This window comes from Sorex araneus, chromosome 1 (genome assembly GCF_027595985.1).
Source record: "Sorex araneus isolate mSorAra2 chromosome 1, mSorAra2.pri, whole genome shotgun sequence".
NCBI lineage: Eukaryota > Metazoa > Chordata > Mammalia > Eulipotyphla > Soricidae > Sorex > Sorex araneus.
The window spans coordinates 155,129,481-155,150,576 of NC_073302.1; positions in this window are offsets into that span (position 1 = coordinate 155,129,481).

The following is a 21,096-nucleotide window of genomic DNA, read 5'->3' on the forward strand; positions in this document are numbered from 1 at the left end:
TCATCAGATGTTTAATAATTCACACACATTCTTAAGTCTGAACCCCAAAAAGACTATCACAGAGACTCCAAAGGAGATTCACACATAAATAAGCAATTCCTCAGTAAAGTTATTTAGAGATTACCAACTATTTCTTTTATCAACAAGGGTACTGTTTTGTTTTGTATTGTTTGAGGGCCACAGCCAACTGTATTCAGGACTTACTCCCAACTCTGTGCTCTGGGATCACTTGTAAAAGTGCTTGGGGAACCATATGGGTGCCAGGTTTAGCACCTGGGTCAGTTTCAGGCAAAGCAAGTTTCCTACCCTCTGAATTAGTGCTCTGGCCCTCAGTAAGGTTATTCTTGTTGACCCACTGTACTGATTGCCCAGGAAAGCCTGGGTAAGTCTGAGAATCAAATGCCATTTTTTTTTTGCTTTTTGGGTCATACCTGGCAATGCACAGGGGTTACTCCTGGCTCTGCACTCAGGAATTACTACTGGCAGTGCTCAGGGGACCTTATAGGATGTGGGAATCGAACCTGGGTTGGTGATGTGCAAGGCAAACGCCCTACCCGCTGTGCTATGGCTCCAGCCCCTCAAATGCTATTCTATCTGGAGTTCTGCCCCACTTTCTCCATGAATTCTTTACCAAGGCAGTGTAGGCAGAGAAAAGTCAACCTACTAGTCTTAGTGTGTTCCCTATAAAATCAGAAAAAGGTAAAAAGTTAAAAAGCAGAACAAATGAGAGAGATAAAAGGATCAGAAAACTGTGAAAGGAATAAATAACTCTCCCAACTTCAAATAACTGAGACCATGCAGCTCTCTCAAATATTAAAAACTTATCTAAATTTTTCATTCTGAATCACAATTTCTGAAAAGCAAGTAAAGAATGATGCCAGTTCCAATCATTTCTTAAATCAACAACTTAAAAAAATACCTTTTTTTCTTCATATACCAAAACCAAACATTAACACTAATGTTAAACTTTAATGAAAATTAAGTGTTAAAAATTTTAATCAGTTTTTATGTGCCAGAAAATTTTTAATGTATAGAAAGTATGAGTAATTAATATTATCAACACACAACAAAAACATTAACATTTTAGCATATATCTACAGGTATTTATGGCTTTATCCCATAGGAATATCTGGAAGACAAAGCTGTATTTCAAGACATTTCATCTTCCTGGACCTCAGTTTTCTTTTCTGCAAATGGGCTATCTGGAGGGCTGGATAACTACAAATTCTTTCTGGCTCTAAAAGTCTATGAAGTAAAGCTCAACAAAGTGTAATAATTAGGATGAAAAATTTCTCACATGAATTTGCATCTCTAGCATAACTTAATACCTGATCAAGACACTTTGGGTAAGTAATATTCTAATGAGCACTAGTAACTTAAGTTTTATGCTCCAACCAGCAGCTTCAAAGAACTTAAGAGTCTACACTGGGCCTAAAAGGACACTGAAGTCAGTCTGCAAGTTATCAGCAAAATGGAGCTGGGATCTCACACTACAGATCAACCTCTGTGACTTTCTCACAGTCAATGGATGGAAAGAAATCCCCATGTTCGCAGCTTCCACAAGCTGTTTTTCCCTCCTTCCCCCATTTGACACAACGGTTGGGCTATTTTAGTGGCCCATTACTGACATTTTCAACAGTGAACGTTAACTTAGTTCAATTATTCAAATACATTGGTGACCCAACCACCATTTTCCAAAAATACCTTAAGTAGAGTGGCACGGATGGCTGCTATGGCATTAGGAAATAAAGCAGTTTTTTTGATAATACAAGGAATTTGATACAATTTGATAATACAAGGAATTTGATACAATTTGATAATACAAGGAATTTGATACAATTTGATAATACAAGGAATTTGATAATACAAGGATAATACAATAATACAAGGAAACCTATAAATAAGGTTATAGGTTTAAACAAGCCAGGTCACAACTGTTTCATGGCTTCCTCTGAAAATCCCAGGCTCCAAGCAGGGAATCTTCTCATGATACGAGGGAAATAAGTAGAAGCAGTATCAAAGTACATTATATTGTGACACAAAAAACATAAATCATGTGTGTATGAAAATCACAAGCCCTAAGCTTTAGAGAGAGTTGTGCAATTGACAATCAAATGGAGCTTAAAAGGAATTACGAGGTTTTCAACTAAAGTCTTGAAATAAAGAAAGTAATATTTTATGGCAAAAAATTGCAAATGTCAAGTTTAAATCATAAGACTTTGCACCATTGAGCTACTCGTAGTTCTATAGCTTCTTCAGTCCTTAACACAGGGAAAGACCAACTTTCATGCTCAATAAAACTTAAGAACTTTAGAAATACATTTAGAAGCATAATTCATGTATTTGTGACTTTTCCCCTTCCTAAATGGCTAATTGTAAAAGAAAAATGAGTGCGCATAAGAACTTCTTAGATGGTAACCTAATCCACCATTTGCTGATAGGCTGATAGGAGTTTGAATATTTCGGGTTTTTTTCTTATATGTTTTTTAACATTTTATTTTCTTTTAGGCACCATGGTTTACATAACTGTTAATAATAGGGTTTTATGCATTAAACATTTTAGCACACCCTCCACCAGAGTGCCTTCTTCTCTCTACCACTCTCACTGTCTTCCCAACTTACCCGCCCCAGCCGACATCCCACTCCCTGTTCTAAGCTTTCTACTGAAGACCAGTTCTCACTTTCTGTCACTTTTGGGTATTTATTTCCTTACTATGGTTCTTTATATTCCACATATGAGAAAGATCATTCTGTGTCTATCCCTCTCCTTCTGACTGACTTCACTCAGCATGATACTCTCCAGATCCATGCACGTAGCAGCATATTGTGTAATTTTCTCTTTTCTTAAAGCTAAGAAATACTCTACTGTGTATATGTACCGTTGTTGTGCCGGAGTTTCGGATCCCCAGTTGTGAAGAGACCAAGTCCACACACAATAATGCAAAAGCAAAGGAGCTTTATTACTAACCCAAACCATTGCTAATTCAATCCAGGGTCCAAGTCTCATCCAACAGAGTGGAGTCTTGACAAGGACCCCGACTCCAAATCACAAGCAGTTCGTATAGGGTTCAGAGTTAAGAGCAGTTTATAGAATGGTCTATTTTTAGCATTGGTCCTATTACAACAGTGGTCAGCAATTAGACAATAGTAACAGTTTCTAAGGAGGGTGCAGTGATCCCTCATGACGGGCCAGACTCAACTGCCCAATTCCTTGTCTAGGCACATAATTCAACAGGGAGTTTACCGGAAATTTCAAGTCCTGCTTTGGGGAAACAGACACTGAGCCTAGTTGAGTCTTAATGTTAGCTGCAGCTTGTCATGGCATCAGTTTTGCCCTCACAACATAGTTTTGTTTTTTTAATCCATTCCTCTGTTCTTGGGCATTCGGGAGTTTCCAGACTTTGGCTACTGTGACTAGTGCTGCAACAAACATAGGAGTGCAAATGTCTTTTCTGAATAGTTTTTGGGGCCATGGGTAGATGCCAATAAGTAGACTTGCTGGGTCATATGGAAGCTCAATTCTTAGCTTTTTGAGAAGTGACCACATTGTTTCCCAAAAAAGGCTAGACCACTTGACATTTCCACCATCAGTGAATGAGGGTATCTTTCCCCATCAGAACCACATCAACACTAGTTTTTTTGTTCTTTGTGATGTGTGTTAGTCTCACTAGTATGTTTTGATTTGACCACTGCTATTTTAATTTTCATTTCCCTAAGATAAGTGATGCTTTCTTTTTTTTTTTTGCAGAGCATTTTTTCATGTAACATCTGTATGTCTTCTTCAAGGAAGTTTCTTTTTCCTTCCACCTCTTTTTATTTTTTTTTTGGGTGGGGCATACCCGGCAGTGCTCAGGGCTTACTCCTGACTCTGTGTTCGGGGATCACACCTGGCAGGGCTCTGTGGATGTAAATGATACCATGGATTGAAACCAAGGTGGCTGTGTGCAAGGCAAAAACCCTCCCCACTGGGGCTGGAGCGACAACACAGCGGGTAAGGCGTTTGCCTTGCACGCAGCCGACCCGGGTTTGATCCCCAGCATCCCATATGGTCCCCCAAGCACCGACACGAGTCATTCCTGAGTGCAGAGCCAGGAGTAACCCCTGAGCATCACTGGGTGTGACCCAAAAAGAAAAAAAACCCTCCCCACTGCACTATGGTTCCAGCCCCACATCAAGACATTTCTGCTCATCTCCTTCCCCTATTTTTTTATTGTTATTTATTTAAACATTAAAAAATTTTTTTCTTGTAAAATTCTACCAGTACTTTAAGTATCTTGGATCTTAATGAGTAGAGAGCAAACACTCTTTCCCAGTCTGTGTGGCGTCTTTTCACTCTGGTCATTGTTTCTTTGTTGTTGTTTGATTTTTAAGTAGGGCCGCCACCAATCTGGACATTTAACGAAGGGTGGGGAGGGGGGTTTCTATGGAATGTGGGAGGCTGTCCTGTCCAGTCATCAAATCCCAGAGCAAACTAACCACCAGGCAGTCGACCAACCACCAGGCCCCTGTCGAGCTGGAACCCAAATGCCCAATTCGGCTGCTCCTGTCCAGAGCCAGACAGGTGGCAACCCAGATTGAATCCGTTGTTGTGGGAATGATTTGATTCACAAACAGGGTTATTAAATTTTATATGGAGACACGGGCGAAAGTCACAAGATCCTGGAGAGCAAGACCTGATTCACATAAATTTATCTTAATAGCCATGAATTCGGGAGCATAAAGAAGAAAAAAAAATTAATGGAAAGGCATTTCACCCCCGCCGTCTGCTTGCTCCCAGCCACTCCCCAGCACAAGAATATGTGCCCCCCCCCCTCAACACATAGATCAACCAGCACGACTCCATCCAGACCTTTGCAGGAGGAGCCCCGCACATTGATCCCGGCCCGTTTTGACACATAAATGCCAATTTGGCCCCAAGTCACTGCGAGTGGACACTGCCACCAACGGCTGTGACACTAGGTTATTTGTTGTTGCTGTTCGCTGTCCCTGTTTGCACATTAATCCAGTGACAATTAGGTGTCAGGGAGCGTTGTTTCTGCTTAGCTGATAGCCTTGGGCTCTGCGCTTGAAGCCCTAATCAGGAGTGTAAACTCTGCTATATTTCAATTTGGAGAAGCGCTCTTCCGCTAAGAGGCCCCTGGCACTGCGATAAATAAAACGCCTATTTACTCTATTGCCACACTTAGACATCTAATGCACTTACTACCAGCCCCCTAATCATAGCCTACAGTTAAAACCGCCTATAAATCACTCTGTTCTCATCCTGCACATTAGCGAAGCCATTTTCCCCAAACCCCACAATGAGCACTGTTTCCTTTTCTTGTTAGTCAAAAGCTAGATGATTTTTATTAGGTTAAAGACGCGTTCACAGATGGTAAATCGCGTGGAGAGAAATGAGCTGGAGAGTCACACCTAGTCAGCGCGGGACCACGCGCCCGGGGGGTCGAGGTGGCGGTGGTGGGGGTGGGGGGCAGTTGGGAGACATCGGGGCTGGGCACCCCAGCAGGCGGTAGGACCGCTGGGTGGGGACCACCCCCATCCGCCGCCCCTGGACTCGGACGCCCCCACATCCGCGCCCCTTCTCGGCACCGTCCGCCCTGGTGCTGCCCGGGCAGACCGCGGCCTGTGTCCGGAACACAGCATCCAGGCAGGGCGGGTTAAGACCGCTTCCAGCACCCCACTAAAAACCGTAAAAAAAAAAAAAAGTCGCCCCTCCCCCCTCGATCTCGGGTGTAAGTTTCTTACGGAGGCAGGCGAGAGCCGCGAGCAGCCTGGCGACTCGGGCCCCTGGGGATCGCGCGCAACAAAAGCCCGGCCGGCAGCCCCTGCTCTTAGCCTTCCTTTTCAATTCTCCCCCGATCTCAGGTGGAATTAGGAGGATTAAAGCAGCGAGTAAATGAGGCGAGTGTGCAAAATGACTCCTTTCTGAACCAAACGGCATGCTCCGTGCTGGGGAAATGAGATGCACATTTAAATCTCATCCATCCACCGCCTGCGGCCACCGCCATGTACCTGCCTACTTAGCCCAAGGGTTAATTAATTGAGGCTTCAATGCACTATTGCAAGAGCATTATTGCATTTGATACTCTACATCTGTGATTTAAAACTCTTTCAGTCCCTTGTCAGCAAGGGAGGGTTTTTAACTAGGAAATTAGCATTCAGATAAGGGAACGCTCTATTTGCTTCTGAAAGGAAGGAAATATTAAGGATGCTAGTGCACAAACCGGGCTGTCATATCCTGTCCCATCCTGGAGGGAGTGGGAGGGCCCTGCTCCCCAGGGAGCTGTGGTGACAGGGGGCCAGTCTCCTGCAAGGATGCCCGCTAAAGGGATGGGCAGGAGGGGTCCACGGAGGCCAGCAGGACTCCTCATCTCCCAGTCAGTAGCCTACTGGGGGGTCTTTGCTTCTGTAAAGTTCAAGGATATATTTTCTCTTCATTTCTTACCAGCTGACTTGGACATCATTGCCATATAACCTTAAAGTCAAAAGTTAGGTTTCTGACTTCCCCTAGGCTCAGAGTTACAGAGGAAGTAACCCACTTTCCCAAGGAAGAATTAGCCGTAAATACTGTAAATACTGCAACAATTCTAAAGACTCCTAGACAAACCAGAGACAAGACTGCTATGAGAGACTAGTATCCTTATTAAGTGTTGAGTTTAGGAGCTAATACTCCCGCAACACTCTTTTCTTACTTAAACTTATTAAGCAATTTTGCAGTTTTCTACTACCTGCCCAGTGCATGCATGCATGAGCAAAAACAAAAACAGAACAAAAAACAGAATAGGAATTGACAAATGAATATTCTGGATCAGAATCCAGCTATCCTTATGCTTATGCTTATGCTTATAATGTCAGTATCCACATAGATGTAAATTAGATAAACCTTCAAGTTATAAACTCTCCAGTAAAGGAACTTTAATTTTTATTTTTGCTTTTTGGGTCACACCCGGCGATGCACAGGGGTTACTCCTGGCTCTGCACTCAGAAATCACCCCTGGCAGTGCTCGGGGGACCATATGGGATGTTGGGAATCGAACCCGGGTGGGCCGTGTGCAAGGCAAACACCCTACCCGCTGTACTATCCTCCAGCCCCCAGCAGCAAAGGAACTTTAAAGACAAAATAGGAAATAAGCAACAAAAAAACCTCTGGTCCTTGGTAAAGTCAAGATGAACAGATTTCTAGTGGAAAGGAGAATGTAGCCTGTGTTAAGCGCCCTGGGCCAGAGCAACTTTGGAAGAATTCTTCAATAAAAAGTTTGCCATGTGTAAGGGATGGTAATTTCTTTACGAGACTGATGAGCCTTGTTTCTTAATTAGGAGAAATAGTATCACTTACAGTAGAATTTGGTTCTGATGTTCAAGAGAATTTGATGTGAATAAAGTTTTTTTTCAAGTTTTAATTAACCAGGCAAAAGGTTGGAAACTGGATTGAAAGTTCTCTCTCTCCTCACTCCCCACCTCTTTTACCTCTTTTTCAAATCAATCATGTAACTCCCCTCCCTGCCTCAACAATGATCCAATTCTCTAATTCTATCTTTGGGTACTTAATACTGATCAATTGTCCAGAAATCTTTTTGCTAGATGTCAATTACTAGCTACCTTGATTAAATTCTACTTTCTACATCTTCTCAGGAGCAGTTATAAAAGGATCATGAAAAGCTGGAAATAATATTGGGTTTGCATTTGCCTATGGCTCCTTGGCTGTTTTCATTCAACCCTTAAGTCAGGATCCAAGTTCCGAGTTGTTTGGGTCCCTTTTATTCCAGAGATCAAGTATTCTAAGACTGTGACATAGCATTTCCAGTGTTTTTACGCTGCACCCAGTGGGGATAACATTGTCTTGTTGGTGGCAGTCATTTTTCTGCTACCACACGCAGAGACCAGATTCTTTCCATTATTTTAAACCTGTTTGATATAATCCATCAGAAGTAGAAAAAATAGAACTAGTTTTTCTGTCATCTTCGCACCAAAGCTCTCCTATACTGCTCACACTGGTTCATTATAGGAAGGCTTTTTCTTCTGACTCCTGGGTGGCCTGGTATTGGGGTCTCCCAAATAAAAGAGCACCACAGGTAGAACACGTAGCATTTTGGAAGAGAAGAAACACACAGTAACTCAATAAGATCTGAAAATTGATAAAATGAAATGGTGAAAATTTGAATCCCTGTACTTGACAGCTATGCTTTAGGGATAGTGTGACATTAATCTCCTGCGATTACTTTGCTTTCATAACAGAAGAATAGATCTGTACATTTAGCGCCGCTTCTAGAACAACTGGATACCACTTGATAACTGGGAAGAAACAAGGAGCTACGTGCTGAATGGTTTCATTATGATATAAATATTTTGAGCATCTTTCCTAAGGATGGAACGAGCAAACTTAACACTGGGAAGCGGGTTTTGTCCAAAATAAGAACATAATGAAACAGAAAATGGAAGTGACACTTTAGACGAGAAATGGATACTCAGTAAAAGTTTTCCCACAATAAGAAAAATGAGTATCTAAGATTGGAAAGTGTAAGATTAGCCACAAGGATTTCTCTTATTTACCAGTCCATGCTGTGCCTCCCACCCCAGACCCCTTCTAACTCCATCTCTTAGATCCAGATGAAACTTTGCTTGCTGGTTCCCACTATTGAATTCAGCTTTCTACTTTGCAGGGTGTTAGGGAAGAGAGATTGTGCTTCCCTGCCCCTAACATCCTGATAATTCCTGTTATCATGGGACTCTCCGGCGGCCCTTTCACAGGGCAATACTTCAAAGAGCTCATATAAATACTTGTTGGATGAACTGGTGAGATCCCATTCTGACCCATGGGACTATTCCATCTCCCCAGAAATGCAGTTTGTGGTTCTTAAAAAAAAAAAAAAGCTAAAAATAATCCAGGCCCTGAGGTTGAGAGATTTTCAGTGCAGCCACTGTGTAGGGTTAGCTCTGGGGCCTGTGGTGGTCCCCAGGGCAGAGCTGGAGAGGTCAGACTGGAGGCTGCCAGATGGCTGAGGGTAGAGAATACGGAGAGCGGACTTCCTCAACGTGGTGATAAAAGAACTATTCAAAAGATAAAGAAATCGGTGTCTGTCTTTACATAGAAACACAGCTTTTTTGTTTGATTTTGCTTTCTGATGGCAGAAGGGGAAATAGAGCACCCAGCTGGTAATGAAGGAACAGCAGACCTGCCTTGGAGTGAACCTCTTTGAATCTGGGGCCTGGTTTCTTCTGATCTGGCCCAGGTGAGATCAGGATCTTTTTGCCAACCCCAAACACTGATTCCCTAAATCTTCTAACTGAGGTATAGCAGTAACTCAGCCCCCCCCCCCGCAGCAGCACACATACTCCCCAGAATATGCTGAGGAACTCCCAACTCTCCCTCCCACGAGCACAAAGAAAGAATCCCATTATCTATTTCTTGGTTACACACATATAAGACATGGGAAGCCAGTGCCTAGATCCATGAGTTAAAAAAAATTAAAAAGAGACAGAAGATAAATGCAAAAGCCACCTCAAATCCCCCAGGAATTTCACACACACACACACACACACACACACACACACACACACAATATAGGACAACTAATAGATAAATAAGTATCTATTTTTTTTCCCAGTAGCAAAGGAATCTCTCAATGAAAGATTTAACAAATAATACATTTTACAATGAAAGTCTCATTTTGGTAAACATTGATGGAATTAAGGTGTGAGTAGTTTAAGTAAAGGTGATTTTTTTTTTTTTCAGAGGGAGAGGGCAATGTATTTGCTTTAAATCAAATAACACTCAAGTTGAAAAGTGCTAGTTTTTCCATAGGAAAAGCAAAAAGCAGTCCATAAATTAGTGGCTTTCTTTTCTCGGGGGTAAAGGAAACACAAGCATACAGAAGCTTCTGCAGGAGTTTTGCTAAAAGCTCCTACAAAAGCTGCTGGGGATTCAGAACCTTTGGGGATTCAGAACCTCAAGTTTCTTATAGATGAAAAGATGTGGAAAGAGATTATTTCATTAGCCACACCCCCAAAGTTGGCCCTGTTAGCAAGTGTAATAGGACTTTTTTCAGTTTCATAAAATATCTTGATAACTGGAAAGTGCCAGTTAATGGTAACCTGTTCCAACTATGAATTTCACAAAGATTAATATACCCCTTTAGGTTCCGTAAGATTCTATCAGGAGGCCTGTGCTAGTCTTGGGTGTTTTACAATCTCTGTGGGCATGAAGCTCAACTGAAACTACCATTCAACAGCTTAACTGTCATCTTCATCTTCTCCTGGCATAAAAATACATATTTTTCCCCATAATAAAGATTTTTTATAATAGCAATAAAGTAACTCCAGAGAACATGGTTGTCTTGAGATAGCTTAACTGTGTCTGGTATCTCATAACGCCCTGGGGATACAGCAGGCCCATAATACTCCCTTTTGCTGCCATGTCTTTGCTTAATTAAGGAATAAAGCCAAAAGGTCAATGCTGAAGAAAAATGTAAATCTTCAAAACTTCTCATTCTTGACCCAAACTCTGTGTTATAAAACCTAAGTTATCTCTGGAACCAGCTTGCCCAGCCAGCCAGCAGCTACTAGAATACACATTACATCTTTAAACTTTGCTTTTGACATCCCAAAAATAAATCCCTAGCCAGGGCACTTGGAATTATGATTCTGCCTTCTTAGAGAAAAATCCTTACACCCTCTCTGCTCATTCTCAATGACTACAAACCATGAACAACAGAAGCTATATATGCCAACAAACTCCATTTGCCCATGTATTTCAATGCATCATTGTGTTGACTCTCATACAGCTAAAACGTGAGAAAGTGAGGTTGGTGAGTTTGTGTAGAGAGTGGGAAAATGGATATGTATATTTATTTGTCTCCATGACTTGTTATTTCATTGCTGCCGTGGATGCAAAATATTATTTCAGCTCCAATCATTTTATGACTTTACTGATTACTGTCCACTATGAGTGAGGTGGTTGAGGCATTGGTTTAGTGGAGCTGCAACCTCTTGCAATGGAGGCTTTCAGATTATATTGTAGATGCCACACTCAATATGGATATTTCTGAGCAATGATACTTGTTTTAAAGAGAAGATATTCAGGCCCTCCACTGATTCATTAAAACTGGTACAAAGAAATAATAAATATTTACTTGCCTTCAAGAAATAGGACCTCCCTATCACATTCATGGCTGTGCTAATTGGAGGAAAAGTGTTATTCCATTATGGAACTAATTATATGTCATCTGTTTCTCTCTCAGACAAATAAATGGACAAACAGATGCTATGCTGATCAATTAAGGTTGTGATAGATCAATCAATTGATCTGGGCTTAGATAATATGTATTTATGGAAGACACAGATTTATTTTTTTCCTAGCAGAGAATCCAAATGTGACTTTATTGTACAATGGGAATGGATGATGAGCAAAGAGTTGCCACTGTATCCTTGCTTAAAAAAGAAAATGCATCCTTTTCCTTTTACTTATATATTCAGCAGACGTGATGGCTCAGTAAAAATGGGATGTTTAAATATTTGATAAACATGGGAAGAGCGATGCATTGCAAAAACAGAGCAGCCTGGCAGAATCTCATGGAAACATAAATTAGACTGTATACAAATGGAACTACTTGGTAATTCTGACCTCAAGATTACCTCTTGCACTCCCCCTCCCTTATTTCAATTGTTTAAAATAGGGCTAAGGTTTTTCTCTGGCTGAGTTTCAAACCATGCAAACTGTCAGCTTCACTAACTGATTAAATGCATCTTCCACTGGTGCCTAGACAGTTGCAGGCATCTCTTCGCTATTATCCAGGGGAAGCAAGCAGAGAAGGGTCCCTGACGCTATTGATTTCACATCACTAACATATCCCTTTATATCAGTCTGAAGTCAAGTGTGGTAAACTCGTCACTAACAAGGAAGTTTTCTCAGGTTTGTCTATACCTGTTTTCTGCAGTAAAAACTGACCCTACCATGCCCAAGGGGAACGTCCTGGCTGTGGGTTATGGGAAGCCCCCTCTTACCAGTTGGGTTTCAGCTGAGCAGAGGGAAGTGGCAGCTGGTGGAAAGAGGAATGCCAAGGAGGGAGGTGCCTGACTATCTGCAGGGGTTGCCAAATGCCAGCGTTTCATCTTAGATGGGCTCTCAACTTCACAGAGAGAATAGAGAAGCAAAACCCAAAATGTACCAGGTCTCAGTGTATGCATAGATACAGATTTACAATTTGATAACTGTTTTCCCTGGCCTTCCCTTCATAATTTGGAAAGCATGTCTGGAGTTGGTATTTCCAAGAGCGAAAAACAATAAATGAAGCTATGGGATTTATAGAGCCAAATGACTGACACATTTGAAGCGAGGTTTCCCATACTGATGGCTTTCATAAAACGAGATGAAGAGTGGCTGACAGCAAGAATTAGTGAGTGTGGCATTCGCCCAGCAAACATGGAGGTCATTGGAGAGAGTTCTCTTAATATAATGGTTGAGTTGTGGTAAATAGTACCACAGATAAATAGATTTGCTGAGTACCTGCTAGATGCCAGGCATAAAAGAATGTGCTTGTTTAAGAAAAAGTAGTAGTGAGCCAGGGAGGTAGAACTGGCATTAGAGTACAGGGTTTTGCATGCATGGGACCCCGCTTTGAACTCTGGCCCCACCAAGAACCATTTGGAGTTGCCCTGGTAGCACCTCAGTAACTGAGCCACATGCATGTCGTTGGTCCCTAGTGTTAACCCATCTACCTGGTTGGCTGAAAATTGCTGGGAGGGTCCACTATGCCCCCCTCTCACAAAAAGAAAAAAAAGGTAGCAACATACTGAATTATAATCATGGGAATAGATAGGCTCTGCCTGGACCAGACTTTCTCCAGTTTTTTTTTTTTATTCTTTTTGGCTTAAGGTCACACCTGGTCATGCTCAGGAGCTAGTCCTGGCTCTGTGCTCAGAGACTGTAAGTGGCGATAGGGATTTGAACCAGGGTTGGTGGGATACAAAACAAATCCCTTTACCATGTACTATTTCTCAGACCTCGGTTTATTGTTGTTGTTATTGTTTGCATGGGTTTTGTTTGTATTGAGTTTTGAGGCACACCAGGACCTCAGAATTAGACCTAGTGTGGTTGCTCCATGTCCCCCATTCTGACTGAATCAGGTTGTCAGTAAAACGGGGTGGGGGGGGGTGGAAATCACTGCACTTCATTTCCCCCTCCTCTTTCCCTGGTTGTTGCTACAATGGTGCTCAGGGATACACCCACACACTGGGTTGTGGTGCTCACCATGGCTGGCACATCTGGTTGGGATACTCACACACTCAACCTAGAGACAAGACTCCTGTTTGAGGGGAGAGGCACACCCGGCTGTGCTCAGGCCTTACAATCCTGGCTCTGTACTCAGAGATGACTCCTGGTGGGCTTGCGGGGGGAGGGGCATGTGGGATGCTGGAGATCAAACCTGGGTTGGCTGTGTGCAAGGTAAGAGTCTTAGTACTGTACTATCTCTGGCCCCTCAAGACTCCTTTAGCTGCAGTGCTCAGTGGGATCACACACTTTTGTTGCAGTGCTTGACCCCCTGGCTGTGGTGTACTGGAGAGCAAATAATCTGTGTGGCACCAAGATTCCCCAGCACTGGAGCACATGTGGAGGCCACTGGGACTCCAACTCATGCAACTCATATGCACAAAGGATACAACATTTGCCTCAGTTATTGTGAGCTTTGGTCACTGCATTTTAATAAGGCATCTCAAATGACTTTTCCCCATACTGAAGTCTAAGATGCTGACCTCAACAAATAACCAGATTCAGTGACCTACAACAAAAGTATTCTCTTCTAGTTCTCAAGAGCCCAAGAATGAAGCTGATTGGTGGGAGGGGCCATGGGGGGGTAGAGTCCAGCTACAGAGCACCAGTCTTGCATGCAGTGTGAGGTGGATGAGTCTGTTAAGTTGTCCAGTGAGACATACCCTAAAGTGTACAAGGGGGACTGAGCTATGGGACAGGTGCTGGAGCACAGTCTTATATATGTGAGGCCCTGGTCTTCTTTTCTGGCACTGCATGGACCCCTGAATACTGCTGGGTACAGCCCTTTCACATACCCCCCACACAATTTTTTTAATGTTGGGGCTGGAGAGTTAATACAGGGTTTAAGGCATTTGCTTTGCACACAGTGAAACATGACTTGATCCCCAGCATCAAATATGGTCCCCTGAGACACCGCCAGAAGTGATCCTTGTGCAAAGAGCCAGGGTAAGTAAGCCCTGAATACAACCAGGTGTGGTGCAGGCAAAAATGGCAAAAATGTGTGAATGCTGAAAAAAATGTGTATGACTGCAGGTACTGCAGAAATGGCCATAAAAGGTAGGGAGGAGAGACAGGGGGAAAGAATTATTAACAGAATGAGAATCTGCATCTTGCCTTCCAAAGCTAGCACAGCTGCAAGTCTCCTGTTCCATGTCTTGTGGCCCCTTCCTTCCTCTGGTTTTCAAACTTCCTTTGACTCTGCTTCCCTCTGATTCTGACACCTGATTTTTTCTGTGCCAAGACTCTTATACAGTTTTCTTCTTATAATAACACACAACCACCTGGATGAATAACCAGGATAATGAGGCCCTCTTAAGATCCTAATGGAATCACATCTTCAAAGTCTTACCACAGAAGACAATATTTACAGGTTTCACGCATAGACTTGCCATGTTTTTTTCCTTTTTGCTGCAGTGTCAGAAATTTTGCATCAGTCAGAGGGGCTCACATGCTGTGTGACAGGGCTTTAGTGCTCAGTCACATACCTGTGCCCAACTTCTTTTTAAAGGCAGGCTTAAAAATTAAGCCTGTAACTTTGCCTTTTATATAATCTAATACAAATGAAATATTTTATGTTGTAATTTGTATCTTTTTTTTCCATTTAACACACTGTTTCTGAGATTGATCCATATTGCTGTGTGCTGTTGCTATATTGTTTTCTACTGCTAAAGGCTATCTCATTGAAAGAATATACCACAATTTCTATATCCACCCACCACCAGTGGGTACAGAAAGGACATTTGGGTTGTTTTCTTTGGGGGTGGTCAATAATAAAGATGCTACATTAAAAATTCCTTATAGATAGTAATGTAAATGCACTATTTATCTTGAGTAAATACCTAGGTATGAAATTGATGGGTTGTGTAATAACTCTGTTAGGCATTTTAGGAAATTGCTAGAATGTCTCTCAAAGTAGATACCTGGTTCTGTATTCTTACAAGCAGGATATGCGAAAGTTCTACATCCTAACCAACACTTGAAATGTTCTTTAAGTCATCTAATTTTTAAGAATCCTTAAAAGAAAACAAAGGATCCCTCGTAGGTATCCTAGTTGAAATGCAAATAGTTCTCAGTGGTGCTGAACAAATTTTCAGATATTGATTGGCTATGTATCCTTTTCTGGGAGGAGGGCTAAGACACACCTGACTGTGCTCACTTGAGGGTCAATCCCAGCTGTGTTCCTGGTGTCAAGCCCAGGTGAACCACATTCAATGCAAACACCTTAAATTGTGTACTATCTCTCTGGCCCGTTTTATCTTCTTTGGTGAAATGTGGAGTTCCATTTTTTTTTTAATCTTCAATGGCTTGCATTTATTTATTTATTGAATCACAGTGAGATACATAGTTATAAAGTTGTTCATGATTGGGTTTCAGTCATATGATGTTCAAACACCTGTCCCTTCACTCCTGCCCTTCCCCCCATGCCTCTAAGGCAGGCACTTTCCTTCTCTCTCTCTCTCTCTCTCTCTCTCTCTCTTCCTTCCCCCACCCTCTCCTCTCTCTCTCTCCTTTTGGGCATTATCTCCTTTGGGCATTTCAATACAGATACTGAAATATTATCATGTATATGTGGAGTTCTTAATACACATGACATAAAAGTCCTTTATTCTGGACAAGTATTTTCCTTTGCAGACCAGGAGTAAGCCCTGAGCTGGGTGTGGACCCAAACACACACACACACACACACACACACACACACAGTTTTCTTTTTGTTTGTTTGGGCAATGCTTGACAGTGCTCGGGAAGCACGGCTGGCAGGGCTCAGAGGTCCATCTTTGGTACCAGGGTCAAACACAGGTCAGCTGTGCAAGACATGTGCCCTTACTCTCCAGCTCTAACTTCCATATATTTTTAAATTTTTTTATCTTAATATTAGTTAACCTGAACACACACACACACACAAAAAAAAAATCATTTGGGTCCTAGACCCCTGGCCTCCCATTTTTAATTTCCTGCTATCTGACTGAAAAATTCTATTTCTTCAGCTGCAATTTTCATGGGGCACAAAACAGCATTTGCTATTTTCTCAACATTTGGCTCTGAGCAATTGCAAAATGCTAATCACGGTGCTGAGCTGACATTCCTCGGTGACATTGGCATACCGCAAAAAAAGCGTTTGGCAGGATCTGGGACTATACATATTGAAGTTGTTTATTTATTTTTGGTTAAGAAAGAGACAAGTTAATTTGACTTCCATTTGAGACACAGTAAAGAATCAATGTTTGCCAAATAGAAAACCAGAAAATTGGCAAAGGGGGGGAAAAATTGTATTTTCAAGCTTCTAAAAATGGACTTAGAAAAGGGGGGGTGTGGTGGGCAGGTAAAGTTACACAAAGGACAGAGAGTTGCTCTAAAAATTGCCTGTGGCTTCACTTCTCACAAGTTCTGGGGGAGGGAGATTCTGTCTCAAGCTCAGGAGCAAGCAAACACTTTGTTTTGTTTGTTTGTTTGTTTGGGGGTCATACCTGGCATTGCTCAGGGGTTATTCCTGGCTCTGCACTCAGGAATTACTCCTGGCACTGCTCAGGGGACCAAATAGGATGCTGGAGATTGAACCTGGGTGGTCTGTGCACAAGGCAAATGCCCTACCTGCTGTACTATTGCTCTGGCCCCAGGAACGAACAATTTGTAATACCTTGCTGGGCATTTTCCATGGCCAGGGTAGTTTCACACACATTCTGTGGCTTGGAAACTTGGGGATGAATGCTGAGAAACTGGAGTGTACAAAGTGCTTCCTGTTCAAAATACGCCCTGGTTTGAAGGTGGTTTTTGTTTTTGATTTCGGGGCAACCCCTGCAGTGCTCAGGGCTCACTTGTAGCTCTATTTTCTGGGATCAGTTCTGAAGAAAATCTTAGGGAACCTTATGTGGTGCCAGGGATTCAACCCGGGTCTGCCCCGTGCCAGGAGAGCATCTGACCCACGATGTTTATCCCGGCCCTTGAAGAAGATTCTAAGGCAGCATGAGTCTCCTTTTAACACAATGAAATCTCACACCCCCTACCCCTCGGTGGGGGGGGCCATGTGTGAGTAATTTGAAAACCCATTGGGAGAGGGGGGCACTGGCCTCCTGGGGTGCGCAGAGCTGGGGTCAGCCCCAGCCTTCCCAGGCCTTTTGCCCTAACACTGCTGAAATGGTGCGCTGGAGAGAAACGTGATCAAACCAGCTCATTCTGGCCTGCTGTCAGCCTGATCGGGGACTCCGAATGCACAACGGGCCTGCAGCTGATTACCTTCAGGTGCGGTTAAGGCGAGTTAAAAATTCCATTAGCAGTGCACGGGCATCGGGGCTCGCTTTCACAGGGGCCTCGCTCTCCTTAACAAGGCAGAAATGGCTTCTCATCTCACAGGCAGCGCAGGGAGAGGTCTTGGCTTTTTTTACATTCTACGAAGGGACCCGGGCAGGCGGGCATCGAGACCCGGAGGAGAGGCAGCAGCCAGGACTCCAGAAGGGGGGGGGTCACCCTTTTCAGATGGGGGACTCGGGTTGTTGACCATCTGCCCTCCCCTCCCCCAGGCCCAACCCAGACTCAGCAGCTGGGCACCCATGCTTGCTTGTCACCCAATTGTTTTCCATCTTCTCACAAAGTCCTTCCCCTCTTGCCCTAGAACCAAGCCTGAGGCGTTGCCCTCCATTGACCAAGCTCCGGGGCCTACCCACAAGGTGGGCGCTATTTGCGGCTGCTCTCAGCCTTGCTTTTCATTTCCTCCGAGAAGAAAAATCAATTAGACCAGCAGAGTCCCAGCTTCCTTCTTTGAGGCGTTCGGGCTTGAATAGCTCATAGAAGTGCCTCCCCTGGCCTCAATATTTTCATAAACGCCCGATTGTGATGGTTTTCAAAGGAGAGAGAGAGAGAAAAAAAATAAAAAGACAAGCAGGCAGGCAACTTCAGAACAAAACAAGGCATCTGAAAGGCCGCTTTAGGTTGAGCTGTTTTTCCACTCAGGCAACCTCCCCGATGGCTGATATTGTCTTATGATTGGGGCCTGCATTCTCTGCTGTGCTCATCTGCACACTTCAGCTGCTCATTAACCGAGAGGGGGACATCCTGCACAGCCTGGAGCCAACAAAGCGGTCGCTGGGCGGCCGAGAGCGTGGCTTTCTAGTCCCTGCAATCACTCTCCCAGGACTCCCAGCCCGGTCCTCTGTGGGTGACACCAGTTAAAGGGGAGGATGGGCCTCAGCAGTGGGCACAGTAGCCAGCATGTGGGCATATGGAGGAAGAGGCGGCCCTGGACCCCATGCCGGCACTGAATCAATCCTTCTGGGACTTCCCACTGTCCTCAACAGCCAGCCTGGCCTTGGAGCACTTCCCGGCATGTCAGCACTGGCCTGAGGGTTTGGGCACTATGCTCAGTGACCACAATATGGCCCCGTGCTAAGGAAGCATTCAAATATGGGGAGCACCAAAGCGGGAGTGCGCAGGCGCTAGAAAACCTGCTCTGTTCTCCACCTCTCCTAGCTGCCTGTTTCTGCCTTTCCCCAGTGCTAAGAGCGGCTTCGGGAAACCAGGCATTCAATGGCAAACTAGGAACCAAGCCCGGGAAAAAGGAGCTAATGACAGATATCTAATCCCTGGTGAAAATCCCTGAACTAGAGCTTCTTAACCTTTTCCCACTTGCAACCTGAATGCATGAACTGAGTAACACACTCACTCATAGAAAAATCAGAGACATTGAAACAACCTTTTAGAGTCTTCGTGGCACCACATTCTGTTTCACTGCACCCTCATTCAGTTGCAGGACCTCATTAGAGAGTCGTGATCCACAGCTGAAGAGGCTGAAGCCACGGACCCCCAAAGGCCTTGACTGTGCAATGGTGATGGGTTTACCAAGCATACCTGCATGCCATCATCAGACCACTGACATCACAAGATACTGTAAAACTGGCCTTTCCTCCCTAGCATCCCTCAGCTTTTCTGCTTATGCTTCTTCCTCTACCAATCCCAAACGCAGTCTGAGAGTCAAATGGCTTAAGGATACCAAGTTCAACCTCTCCTCAGGATGCAGGCTCCTATGAATTTCCTCTTTTTTGTTTGGGGGCTACACCCAGTATTAGTCAGGGGTTACTCCTAGCTCTGCACTCAGGATTCACTCTGGAGATCATATAGGATGCCAGTGATCAAACGTGTATCTGCCAGACACAAGACAAGTGCCTGACTCACTGTGCTATCTCTCCTGTTCTTGCTCCAACTCTTGGCCCTCGAGCTGCAAACACTGACCCCTGGATTTGGTAGAAAAGGTTCAGTGACAGAGAACCATGTAGGTCAAGTGGGCAGAACAGATACTGTTTAAAGGAGGTCACCTTTGGAGAAGGTCACACGGGCACAGCATAGGACTCCTGGTGCTGATGGCTTCATTTTTGAAGTGGGATTTCATGGCATTTGAAATTTGATTTCAAGCCACTTGAAGGTATTTCACTCTTTAGTCAGGATGGGGAGGGGGAAGAAGAAGGAGGGGAGAGGGAGTAAGAGGGAGGGAGGGAGAGAGAAAGGGAGGGAGGGAGAGAGGGAGGGAGAGAGGGAGGGAGGGAGGGAGGGAGGGAGAGCAAGCGAGAGAGCGCACATAATGGCATGAGCATATGCAAAGCATGTTTTACATGCGGGAGACTCAGGTTTGATTCCCTGGGCTACCACCTGAAGTAATCCTGATCATAGAACCAAGAATGGTTCCCCAAGAGCTGCCAAGTATGGCCCCCAAACCAAAAATCACACACACAAAAGTCCATACACACAGAGCAGACCACCTTAAAGGGAGTGCTCTTTTTTTAAAAAATTTTTAAAATTTTATTGAATCACCATGAGATAGTTACAAGCTTTCATGTTTGGGTTACAATCTCACAATGATCAAACACCCATCCCCCCACCAGTGCACATTCCCCACCACCAATATCCCGAGTATACCCCTCCTTTCCCACCCTCCCCCTGCCTCTATGGCAGACAATATTCCCCATACTCTCTACTTTTGGGCATTATAGCTTGCAACACAGACACCGAGAGGTCATCGTGTTTGGTCCATTATCTACTTTCGGCATGCATCTCCCATCCCAACTGGTTCCTCCAGCCATCATTTTCTTAGTGATCCCTTCTCTATTCCATCTGCCTTCTCCCCTCCACTCATGAAGCAGTCTTCCAGCTATGGGGAAATCCCCCTGGCCCTTGTATCTACTGTCCTTGGGTGTCAGCCTCCTGTGATGTTATTTTATACTCCACAAATAAGTGCAGTCAAAGGGAGTGCTGAGGTATGGGCACCTGCTCTAGGCATGTAGCCTGGGTGCCCTCATCACTGTGCTGTGGGGCTGGGACTCGCCTGTGGTAAGGTGCTGGGTGCATCTTGCCAGACTTGGGAGAGGGGGATCATATAGGATGCCAGTGATCAAACGTGTATCAAACGTGACACCACTGCGGGGGCAACACCACTCTACCCAAAGAACATGGAGCTACGTGTTCCCGCGGGACCCTGCAGAGGATAGGAGGGAGTCCATGGCTCTGGAGGGCAAAGGGCAGGTCAGGAGCTCGGGTCCCAGCCTCAGCCTGGTGAGCTCAACCTGCAAGTTTGTTTGTGGTGGAGGGTATGGCGGCTTAAGAAGCTGTTTTGGCTTCTCCCCTCACCTCTGACTCTCCACTCGGGCACTCTAAGGCCAGCTGCAGTGTCTATGTTGTTTGTGGGTGGGGGGGATGCCTCTCAGAGGGTCAGTGTGAGTATGAGCAATAGATGTTGTGGCCCAAGGCAGCAATTTGACTGGCAGCAGGGACGCCCTCATTGGTTCTCAGGGATCACTCCTGATGGGGCTCAGGGGACCAAATGCGGTGCTGGGGACCACAGTGGGGTC